Below are 10,963 nucleotides of genomic sequence, written 5' to 3' on the forward strand. Positions count from 1 at the left end.
TTGTGGTGACCCCAATCATTTAATTATGTTTGTTACCACTTCCTAACTGTAATTTTGCTGCTGTTATGATATGTAGTGTTAATATCTGTGTTTTCTAATGGTCTTAGGAGACTGCTGTGAAAGAATTGTTTGACCCCCAAAAGGGTTGTGACCCACAAGTTGAGAGCCACTGTTCTACCTGTTCTCCTCAGTCGAGTCCTAGGAGCTTCATATACTCAGTTGTGACATTTAATGTTGTTGTGTTCCTTAGTTTTTGCCATCTTGACCCAAGTTAGGGTCATCTGGGAAGAGGAAACTTCAGTTGAGAAGATGACTCCATCAAATTGGCCTACAAGGAAGTTGTGGGGGGCATTTCTTGATTACTGATGTGCAAGGGCTCAGCCTATTGTAGGTGCTACTCCTTGGCCTTTAGGTATACCTGTGAGGGATTTTCTAGATTAGATTAATGGATGTGAACAGAGCCACAATCAAAATGGGTGGCACCATTCCATAGGCTGGGGTCCTAGACTCAATACAAAGGAGAAAGCAAATTGAACTCAGACATTCAATGCTCTTTCCTTCTTCACTACTGACTCAAAATGACTCGCTACCTCAGGCTGCTGCTACAATAACTTCCTTGTTATGATACACTACTCTAAAAGTGTGAGCCAAAATAAACCCTTCCTTAAGTTGGATTTTTAGATATTCTGTCATAATAATTAATAATAAAGTTAGAAAAGTTCTGTATTAGAGCATGATGTAGAAATCTATGGCTTTTCTGTTAGAAGGTAGTCAACCTCCAGAATTTTATAACTGCCCCTAATTTAATATATTAGACCACAGACCTCAGGACTTGGTAACTTCAGAGTTAGTGTCTTGTAGTATTAATTGCAGTCTAACATGTTGCCAGAGACACCGAGAAAATAGAACTATTATGTGTTTGAGACTATTTTTAATGTATGTTGGTCATGAATAGTCTGTTTTATTATCCAACAAATATTATTTTTATATCATAATTGTTACAGCTCTGTACATATATATAGAATGTATTTCCACAGTCATTATTTGAATGACCAGTTGGAGAGGCTAGGCCAGTTCACACTCAACAATAAAGTTCAGAAAGTCATACCTAGACTTCTCCTTGGTTTCATTTCTATGATGAGAATAAAGCTACCGAGTTAAGGAAGCTGGTAGGAACTCAACATTCCCTGGTGCCTGCATAAATCACTTCTGACTCATACATGTACTTTCATAGCCTTAATAGTGAAGGATATTTGGAGATAAAAAAAAGATTAGAGTAATTTTGAACTCATTAAATTATAGGTTGACATCTTTTGTTAGGATTAATTTTCCTGGTACAACATGTTTTTAGGCTTTTATTTTTGGCTTAGATTTTTAAATCCTCCAATCATGAAAAAAATCAAATGTAGTTTTTTTTTTTTTTGGACCTGCTGCTCTATAATTAGGGAGCATAATGAGAACGTCTTTTAGGATTCTCTGGTGTGTCTATACTAGAGAGTAAAGGATAGAGTTCAGGCCATGGTTCACAAAATTCAGGATTTATTTTCAAATAATTGCATGGAAAGAATTTTGTATGGCTATGGAAAACCAGAATGCTCATGCCTCAAAAAAGGGAATCCACACAAGTTCATATTTCACTGGTGGTTTGTGTCTCCACTGCTGGGAGTAGAGTGAGGCTCAGTAATGGGAGCGATCACAGGACCTCACAGTCACGACTTCTGCTCTCCTCCCCAGGAGAATTTCACTAATCACCCTTGTCAGCCTGCTCTGGTTTCAGGCAAGATGTGAAGAGCCCTTGGTTCTCAGTTCTCGTCCTATGAGGATGTGCAGCCTTTCCTCAGGCCCTCACAAAACCACTAAGAGTGACTGTAGCCACTAATGAGAATTGACCAGAGGTACAAGGAAAACAGAAAATCAGAGCACCGTGTTGCTTGCTTTTCATAGTACAGAACCATGCTTGCTCACAGTAGTACTGGGAAGAGGGTCACTTGAGAAGATCTGTTTTAGTCTTCCCAGCTGCTGCTGCTTTTGTCCATCTTTGGGCGTTTCTCTCCAGTCCCCTAGAAGGTGGTCCTCAATGACTGATCACTCACTTCTATCCAGTCTGGAACTCAACAGCTTGTCTGAGGAAAGGGGCAGCACAAGAGACAAGCACCTTGTGTGCTTTGGGAACAAAATGCAAGCTCCTATGACTGGCATTCACAAAGGGAAAACTTGGTAGCTTGCAGACCAAGAAGCATGCAAGAATGCAAGCAACCAAACAGCAAGCTCCTGGGGAAAGTACATCTGGCAAGCCATGCTTTCCCATGCTGCTGTTGCATAATGGAAAAGGGTTCTGAGAGCACATGCATCATTAAAGTAGTTATGGTGAGGGTTGGGCTTCCCTGTTTATTTTCCCAAGTTTTTATTTGAGGAAAATGGTGCCACTCTTCATTTTGAACTAAAATTACGTATGCTGGGTAGTATACATACAATTTAGTTCATATGAATATACAATTATCTCTTGGCATCTGTGGGGACTGGTTCTGCTAAAGTGTACATATGCTCAGTCAAGCTCCTCACATAAAATGATGTAGTATTTGCATTAATCTATTCCACATTCTTATTTGTTTGATCACCTCTAGATTACTTACTGAGTTGAATACATATAAATGCTGTATTGTTTAGAGGATCATGATAAGAAAAAGAATCTCTTTGCTCACCCTTGATGCAGCAGGGAGGGGCTTGGTCCTGCCTCAACTGAATATACCAGACTGTATATAGCTGTCCCCCCATAGAAGAACTTACCCTTTTGGAGAAGGGGATGAGGGGTGGACTGAGGTAGGGGGAGCAGGTGGGGGGAAGAGTGGGAGGAGGGATGAGAGGGGGATCTGTGGTTGATATGTAAAATGAATAAAAAATTTAAAGAAGAATAATTAAAAAGAAAAAAATCTGTGCATGTTCAGAACAGACACAGTTTTTTCAGGTACTTTCTTTAGTGGCTGGTTGTGTCCAGATATTTTGGCTAGCTGTTATGCATGCCATCTTTTGGACATTATTAAGATGATGCCTATGATGAAGTTGGGGAAGCAGGAAGATCAGTGAGGACAACTGGAACTTGGAAGTGCTGCCTGAATTTTGATTCTTTAATTATAGACTTAGAACTGTCTGTGGTGCTTGCAAAATGCCCATTCCTGGATCCCAGCCTCTGCAGACACAGCTACAGTCTCTGGAAATAGAAAGGGAGGAGGGGTTTGCAGCAAGAACCAGGTGATTCTTTACCCACAACAATTGGGAATCTTTGTATTACTTTGAAGTCAGAATTTTCTCATCTCTAATTAATTATGTTATAGAATCAAAGATTGGCATTACTTCTGTAACCTTGATACTTCTTAGGCCTTACCTAGTAATGAATAATAGAGGAAAATATGATAAAGAAGTTAATTTAGATCATATTGGTCCTTCAAAATACAGTATTACAAAAAGGAAAGTCACAAAAAGGAGAATATATTGGCAAAACACATTTGACAATAGACATGTCTGATATAAAAAACTTACAGTTCAAAATAAATGATAAACATCTGGTAGCAAAAACAGGTTTGGAAAACTGTAGATAGTTTATTAAATAAACTCTGTGAATAACAAATATGGATATAAAAGATAGTCAACATTAGTTATTAAGAGAATAAAAATCAAAACCATGATGGACAATCCACCAAAGAGTGGTATGGAGCAATTTTTTAAAATTTAAATTAATTAATTTATTATATGTGTATGTATGTGAATGCCACAGCATGTGGGTGGAGCCTAGAAGATAACATGGTAGTTGATTCTTTCTAGCATTTATGTCCCAAAATTTAAATGCAAATTGTCAGGCTTGGAGGCAAGTGTCTTTATCTGCTAAGCCATCTTGTTGGCTATATTTATTTTTGATACCCTATGTAGATATCATATGCTAGCAAATATTCCTCACTATCAGAAATGGTTTAGTCCTTTTTGAGTTGTTGGCCAATGGGGTCACATACAGGCTATTGCTATTACTCTTGGTTGGTTACCTTCTAGAACTTGACAGTGAGACTCTATTGCTGAAGACATTATACAGTTGAGTCATAGAATATGGAGAATTCAAGGTTGTACTCACCTGGAAGCTTCATCTCCACTAGACAGCTTTCCTAGTGCTGGAAGATACTGTTCATGCTACCAGAGGAAAAAAGTAATCATCAATCTTATCCAGTCACATACCCTGCTAGCTATAACAAGAACCGGTCTGACAAGACATACCCATTTGTGCAACACCAGTATGGATGTTATGGGAGTAATCATGGGACATCTATATTACAACCTTTCCCTATGGATCCAGGATCTTGACAGAAGAGGGAGCATAAAGGTTGTAAGAGCCCGAGGTGGTAGGTAATTTCAAGGAAATCATGTTTTTCAGACACAGCAGCACAGTTGCACAAATGAACTTACAAAAATTGTGACAGCATGCACAAGACCCATATAAGCTCAAGCCAGACAAAATTTCATCATAGAAGCGGGGGATCTAGACACGTAATCCCATGAGTAGCCAAGGAGCTATTGAACAGTAATGAACAGAGGAAATGAATTGACCTAAATTCCGGAGTTCTGAGAAAGTTTCTAGGCTCATGAAAAGCCTAGTAATATAGCTTCTTAGCTGTTTTCCATTTTACTTTTTCCTTTTCATTAGATAGGAAGGACATATCTTCTTTCTCTCTTCCTCCGTTTTGGAAGTTTTATATTTAGTTGGAGATTAATCGCTTCTTAACTGTTTAGCGCTAGTCATTTGAAATGAAGTCTGACTTCTCTCTAACCAACCAGAGGAAGAATCATGGCCAGGTCCATGTAGTTCTATTAAGTTACTATAACATAATGCTTTAACTTGCTATATAGCAAAGCTAATTGTCCCCCAAGGACAAATCAAAATCCAACACAATGACAAACACATTTAACTCTCAGAATTTAGTTTGGTGCTTGACTGTCCCTGAAAATGAGCATCAGCACTTGTTCCTGAGGTGCTAGCACTTGACTTATGTGCGTATCATCCACAAGCGGCTGCATCCAGCAGGAGTCCAGAAGAAGCCTCCTGATCTGAGCCAGGTACCTGGGCTGCAGATAGTCGCCCAGCTCTTGCTTACTGGCCCACACATGGCGGGCCTTCTTCCCAGCCTGTGGGAAGTCTCCTGTGAGTAGCAGAGCTTTGAAGAAGATATTGACCCCAATGTCACTCTGTCTGAATTGCCTTGAGGAGTTTGAACTTGTAGTGGCCACAAGGTGCATTCCCTAGGAACCTGGCTTCCATGTTGTTTTCTGAGAGGGTGGCCAGGATTTGCTCAGCTGCCACTCTACTTGAGGGAGCACCCAAAAATCCTGATTCCCAGCTTCTGTCTAAGAGGACAAGGTTCCTGTCTAGCTTACGATGCAAGGAGGTTTGGTCATTTTTTTTTTTTTTTTTATTTTATCAGCTTCTGTTACTCGAGCTCCAGGTTTGAATTGTAGGAATGCCTGCTCCCACGTATCTTCCAAGTCTTGTGTCCTGCTCATCTTGGTCATCATCATAAAGGGCAGCTTTCTTCTTTACCAGTCGCTTAGCTTCATCCAGAGCACAAAGCTCGCAGTCTGAATACAGGCTGCTCTCTGTCTCCACCTTCTGTAGTAGTTCCACCGTTTCTTTCTGCAATGGGGTGAGCGGCTTGGTGATCAGCGGTGGTTGCTGCAGACACAAAGAGCCCAACAAGCGCCAAGGAGGCCCGCTGCCTGAGGGCGCAGCCTCAACGGAGAGGCTGCGAAAACATGGGCTACCTGCCCAGAGACTGTGGAGATGCGGCCAGCCTCTAGCCACCCCTAACAGAGTACGCCCCAGGCACCATCTTTCTGCCTTCCCACGAGCAGAAGGAAACTCTTAAGTTGCATGGGTAGGGAAGTGAGAGTGGGGATGATGAATCTGGAAGGAGTTGGGATAAGAGTAAATGTGATCAAAATACACTGTATTAAATTCTCAAAGAATTAATACAAATATTAAAACAGCAACAAAACGAAAACCTCAGAAGAATTCCTCAACTAAGAATGAATAAATTGTTGTACATCTATGAATAGAGTTCTGTTGTTCGAATTTTAAATGGTCTGTTAATAAAAAAAAAAAAAACAAAACCACATATCAGGGTGAAAGCTGAAAGATCAGAGAAGCAGAACAGCCAGCCACTAGTTCTTACCTTTCCGAAATCCTCAGCCTAAAGAGAGTGCATTCCTGTTTTCTCATGCCTTGTATACCTTCCTCTGCCCTGCCATATTACTTCTTGGGATTAAAGGCATGTGTGCTTCCCAAGCAAAGGCATGAGATCTCAAGTGCTGGGATTAAAGGTGTATGCTACCATTGCCTGACCTCTATGTCTAATCTAGTGGCCGGCTCTGTCCTCTGATCCTCAGGCAAGTTTATTAGGGTTCACAATATATCACCGCAGAGTTCTACTCAGTAATAAGATATACTATGATATTATGTGAGTGAAAGATCCCATTATCAAAATATTATATATGATTCCATTTATTTAAAATTGTAGAAAACATAGGGGCAGGGAATGGATTGATTACAAAAAGGAAAGAAAAGACTTTTTATTCTTAATTGTTGTGAAAACTCAAAAAAATTATGTACTTCAAATTGATGAATTTTATTGACTGTAAGTTATATATTAATATAGCGGATTGAAAATATGTAGGGGAGAAATTAAAATTTAGAGGTAAAGTAAGGAAAACTCTTCAAGATAGTTAAAGACTTTGCGTTGGCTAGTTTTATGTCAACTTTGGCACAAGCTAGAGTCATCAAAGAGGAAGGAGCCTCAATAAAAACAAACACCTTCATAAGATCAGGTTGAAGGCAAGCCTGTAAGGGGATTTTCTTAGTTAGGGATTGATGGGGGAGGGCCCATCCTGTTGTTGGAGGGAACACCTCTGGTTTAGTAATCCTGGGTTCGGTAAGAAAGCAGTCTGAACAAGCTATGGGAAACATCCACGGTCTCTGTATCAGTTCCTGCCTCCAGGTTCCTGCCCTACTTGATTTCCTGCCCTCAGTGGTTTTGATAATGAACTGTTATACGGAACAGTGAGTGAAATTTTCTACTTTTTCTGTCCAAGTTGGTTTTGATCATGGTGTTTAATCAGAGCAATAGTAACTGTAACTAAGCTTTTCTCATTAAAACTCCAGTTGCTCAGGAAATAATGCTAGCCATTAACAAAGTGGAGCTCACGAAGTTAAAAAGCTTCACAAAGCAAAAGCAACAGTTAATCAAGTAAAGACACAGCAGTCCAAATGGGAGAAAATATTTGCATGCTATATACATCAGTCAGAAGATTAATATCAGAACATAGAAAGAAAACTAAAAACTGAAGAATAAGAATTCAAACAACCCCATCGATAAATGGGATAATGAGATGAAATGAACAATGAATCAAACTACATTGGTTTTTTTTTAAATCTCACCTCAGTTAGTGTGGTAGTCATTAAAAAAACAAAGAACAACAAATGCTGGCAAATATGTGAACAAAATGGACCACCTACGCATTTGTGGTGGGAATACAAACTAGTCTAGCTACTATGGAAATCAATATGGAGGCCACAGAAACCAATGAAAATATTAGTCTGTCATAAGACCCAGAAGACCCCAAGTCAACTTATCACAAAAATATTTGCGCATCAGTTTATCGCAGCACTATTCACAATAGCTAAACTGTTCATAATTCACAATTGCTAAGAGTGAATCTACATGTCCAAAAGCAGAGGAATGGGTGAAGAAAATGGATGTATGCACAATGGATTTTTTTCAATCATAAAGAAGAATGAAGTTTTGTCATTTGCAGGAAAAAGAGTACAACTGGAGATATTCATATTAAGAAAAATAAGGGCCGGGCGGTGGTGGCGCACGCCTTTAATCCCAGCACTCGGGAGGCAGAGCCAGGCGGATCTCTGTGAGTTCGAGGCCAGCCTGGGCTACGAAGTTAGTTCCAGGACAGGCGCAAAGCTACACAGAGAAACCCTGTCTCGAAAAACCAAAAAAAAAAAAAAAAAGAAAGAAAGAAAGAAAAATAAGCCAGTCTCAGAAAGACAAATAATGTTTTCTGTCATTTGTGTTTCTAAGATTTTATACCACCAAGATTTTATACTCTTATACAGGGACTCAAGCAGCATGCACAGGTCTGCACAGATCTGCACAGATCTGTACCGGGTCCTCTGTGAATGTATTATGGCTTCCAGTTTAGTGATTTTATGGGATTCCCGAGTGTGCAAACCAGTGGGTCTCTGATTCCTGTGCCCTTTCTTGGGCTATTTCTCTTCTGCTTGTCTTGTACAACTCCAATGTGTTAGTTTCTGTTTTATCTTATTTTATTATTAAAGAGATCTTACAGTGTGGCATAAAATATATGTATACATGGCATGAAAATAGAAACTAGACTGTCTAAGGGAACAAAGGGGACAATTGGGAGGTGGAGGGATGAGAATGGAGAGCATAGGAGTCTTTGGGGGTATTCTTGTGGACAATGTAAGTTGTATAAAATGTTCTTATATAACAGTACCACGCATAGTGATAGATACAATGAAAATTGAAAAACTATTCAGGGAGAGGTTCAGAATATAAATACAAATTTGGGACTCAGGAGTGTATGCATAGTATTCAAAGCTACGAATTGGGAGGTGTTACTAAGTAAGCAGTCAATTTATGTATCTATGGAAAATAAGCTGGAAAATGAGTCTTACAGCACCCAATTGTTTAGAAAACAGAGAAGTGAGAAGGGTGTAGCAGACAATATTCAGAAGTAATCAGTAGGGAGAACCAGCTCCATGTGATATCCTGGAGTCAAAAGATACAAAGAGGGGTGCTTCAAAGAGAAGTGAGGTTTCAGATGCTGATGATGCAGCAAAATGAGGACTGGACACACATTGAATGCAGCAGCTATATTTGAAAGGAAATATTTTCTCTTGATAAAACCATTTGGCTGGGGTTGCTGAGAATTGAGTCGGAAGGGAATGGGTGCAGACTCAGAATTAACTGACTACAGATAACTCTAAATTAGGCATCTGGTTATAAAGGGATAGCATGCAATGGTGTGTAGGCTAGAAGGGAAGCAAGGAAATGAGAGAGTTTTCATTGTTTAAAGATAGAAGCAAAAACAATGCAATGACTTTGTTTTTATGCTCATGAGAAAAGGAGTCGTTAGAGGAAGAAACATTAATGGCAACAAAGAAGGGTATTTTTAGGAGTGGCGTCCTGGAGCAGGAAAATGTTGATGGCTCCTAGTCAACACATTGAAGCATTGCCTTTAAATTATGGACAATTTGTGCATATAAACAGGGAAAAAGCAGAGGGTATCTCTCTCTCTCTCTCTCTCTCACACACACACACACACACACACACACACACACACACACACACGCACACACACGCACACATGCAAAAGCAGACAGACTATTTTATGGTGGGAACTTATAGGTATTTTCTTCCACTTATGTCTATTTTCTCAGAGATGTACCAAGCACCCATGCACAGCTGTAGATGGCTAATGCAAAAAGAAATCAGTGGTATTTTTGGAGACCTTTTGTCTTATAGTGCTTTGGGCATTTTTTTTTAAACATTACAGATCTTTTGCTTATAATCACAGTTTCTGATTTTGTTTTTATGGGTTTTCTGTGTGTGTCTATGTGTTTGTTTCAGCATCTGAATATATTTCTGGTGCTTTTTCTTTGGAACCTCCCCCCCCCCCATTTGTTTGTTTTGTCTTATTCTGGTTTGCTTGCTTTTATTTTTATCATCATCATCATCATCATCATAATAGTAATAATTATTATTATTTAGATGCCTACTTGTCTTCTAATAAGAGAGAGAAAGAAAAGGTGGATTTGGGTGGGTGGGGAGGTAGGGAGGAACTGGGAAGAATTGGGGGAAGCAAATCCAAAATCAGAATATATTGTATGAAAACAATGTATTTTCAATAAAAAAATTATCTTCTAAAAGCCAAGTTGGAAATCTTGTCAGAGGTTTGAGGCCAGAAGAGAAGAAATGAAGCACTTACATGTAGTAAGAATATGAATAAAGCAGGAAATATGGTTTGATTATTGGACAGCATGAAGAGCTTACTTGACCATTCATGGCTACGTGTTTTTATCCAGTGTGCTTTTTCATTCAGCTGCAAGGATGCAAGCACATGGAGAGGGGAACTTCCTCAGTGTGAGAGCTTTGTAAGAGAAAACAAGAAGAGAAAGAGAGTCAAAGGAGTTGAAAACATGTGCAAATGACGACTGTAGTGATGGATGGGGGTGCTGGGAAAGGATGCCAGGGTGTAAGGACAGTGATAGACACTGAGAATGTAGTGGTATTGATGGATGGTAGACTCCAGTAGGGTGAAGTAATTTCTAAAATCATGGTATTAGGGGGGGTTGAAAAATAAAAGGCAATACTTGTGGGCTAAATGGCAGACTAGAAGCTGCCTCTATGTGACGTATTGAAGGAGAAGAATCAGAATAAGAAAACAATGGACACTATTCCAAAAAGAAAAAGAGAGAAATTGTGTATTCATGATTTACAAGATGGTCATGAGAAACCTAAAAAGTGAAGGAAAAAAAATTTCTGTAAAGAAATGAGTTGAGTGGATTGGCTGCTCCCCAGCTGGGGGATACTGCCTTATCCATAAGGTAAACTGGATGGTCCTGGTGAAAAGAGACTGGCAATTCTATATCCACAGTCCTTAACACCCTCCAATCCAGTAGTGGAACTTGATAAGACCATGATTCCTTTAGCAAATGGTGGTGGTGGTTGGGGGGAGTGGCACTTTTTATGACTTAGAGGGCAGAGGCTGGATCCCAGGAAATTATTGTGTAAATTGGAGTACCCTGGGAGTCTGAAATTAGGGAACATCCACAAGTTCAGGATACTGAATTTAACTTTGCAGAACCACAGAGCAAGAGGACCTCCTGGAAGGA

General features: G+C 39.6%; 1 pseudogene; it reads right to left on the reverse strand.

The window, feature by feature from the left end:
* Positions 1 to 4,959: 4,959 nt before the first annotated feature.
* LOC128097076 (39S ribosomal protein L46, mitochondrial-like) lies at positions 4,960 to 10,133 on the reverse strand (annotated as a pseudogene).
* Positions 10,134 to 10,963: the final 830 nt, after the last annotated feature.

The sequence above is a fragment of the Peromyscus californicus genome, unplaced genomic scaffold (assembly GCF_007827085.1).
Source record: "Peromyscus californicus insignis strain IS unplaced genomic scaffold, ASM782708v3 Scaffold_5__1_contigs__length_169319896, whole genome shotgun sequence".
Taxonomy (NCBI): domain Eukaryota; kingdom Metazoa; phylum Chordata; class Mammalia; order Rodentia; family Cricetidae; genus Peromyscus; species Peromyscus californicus.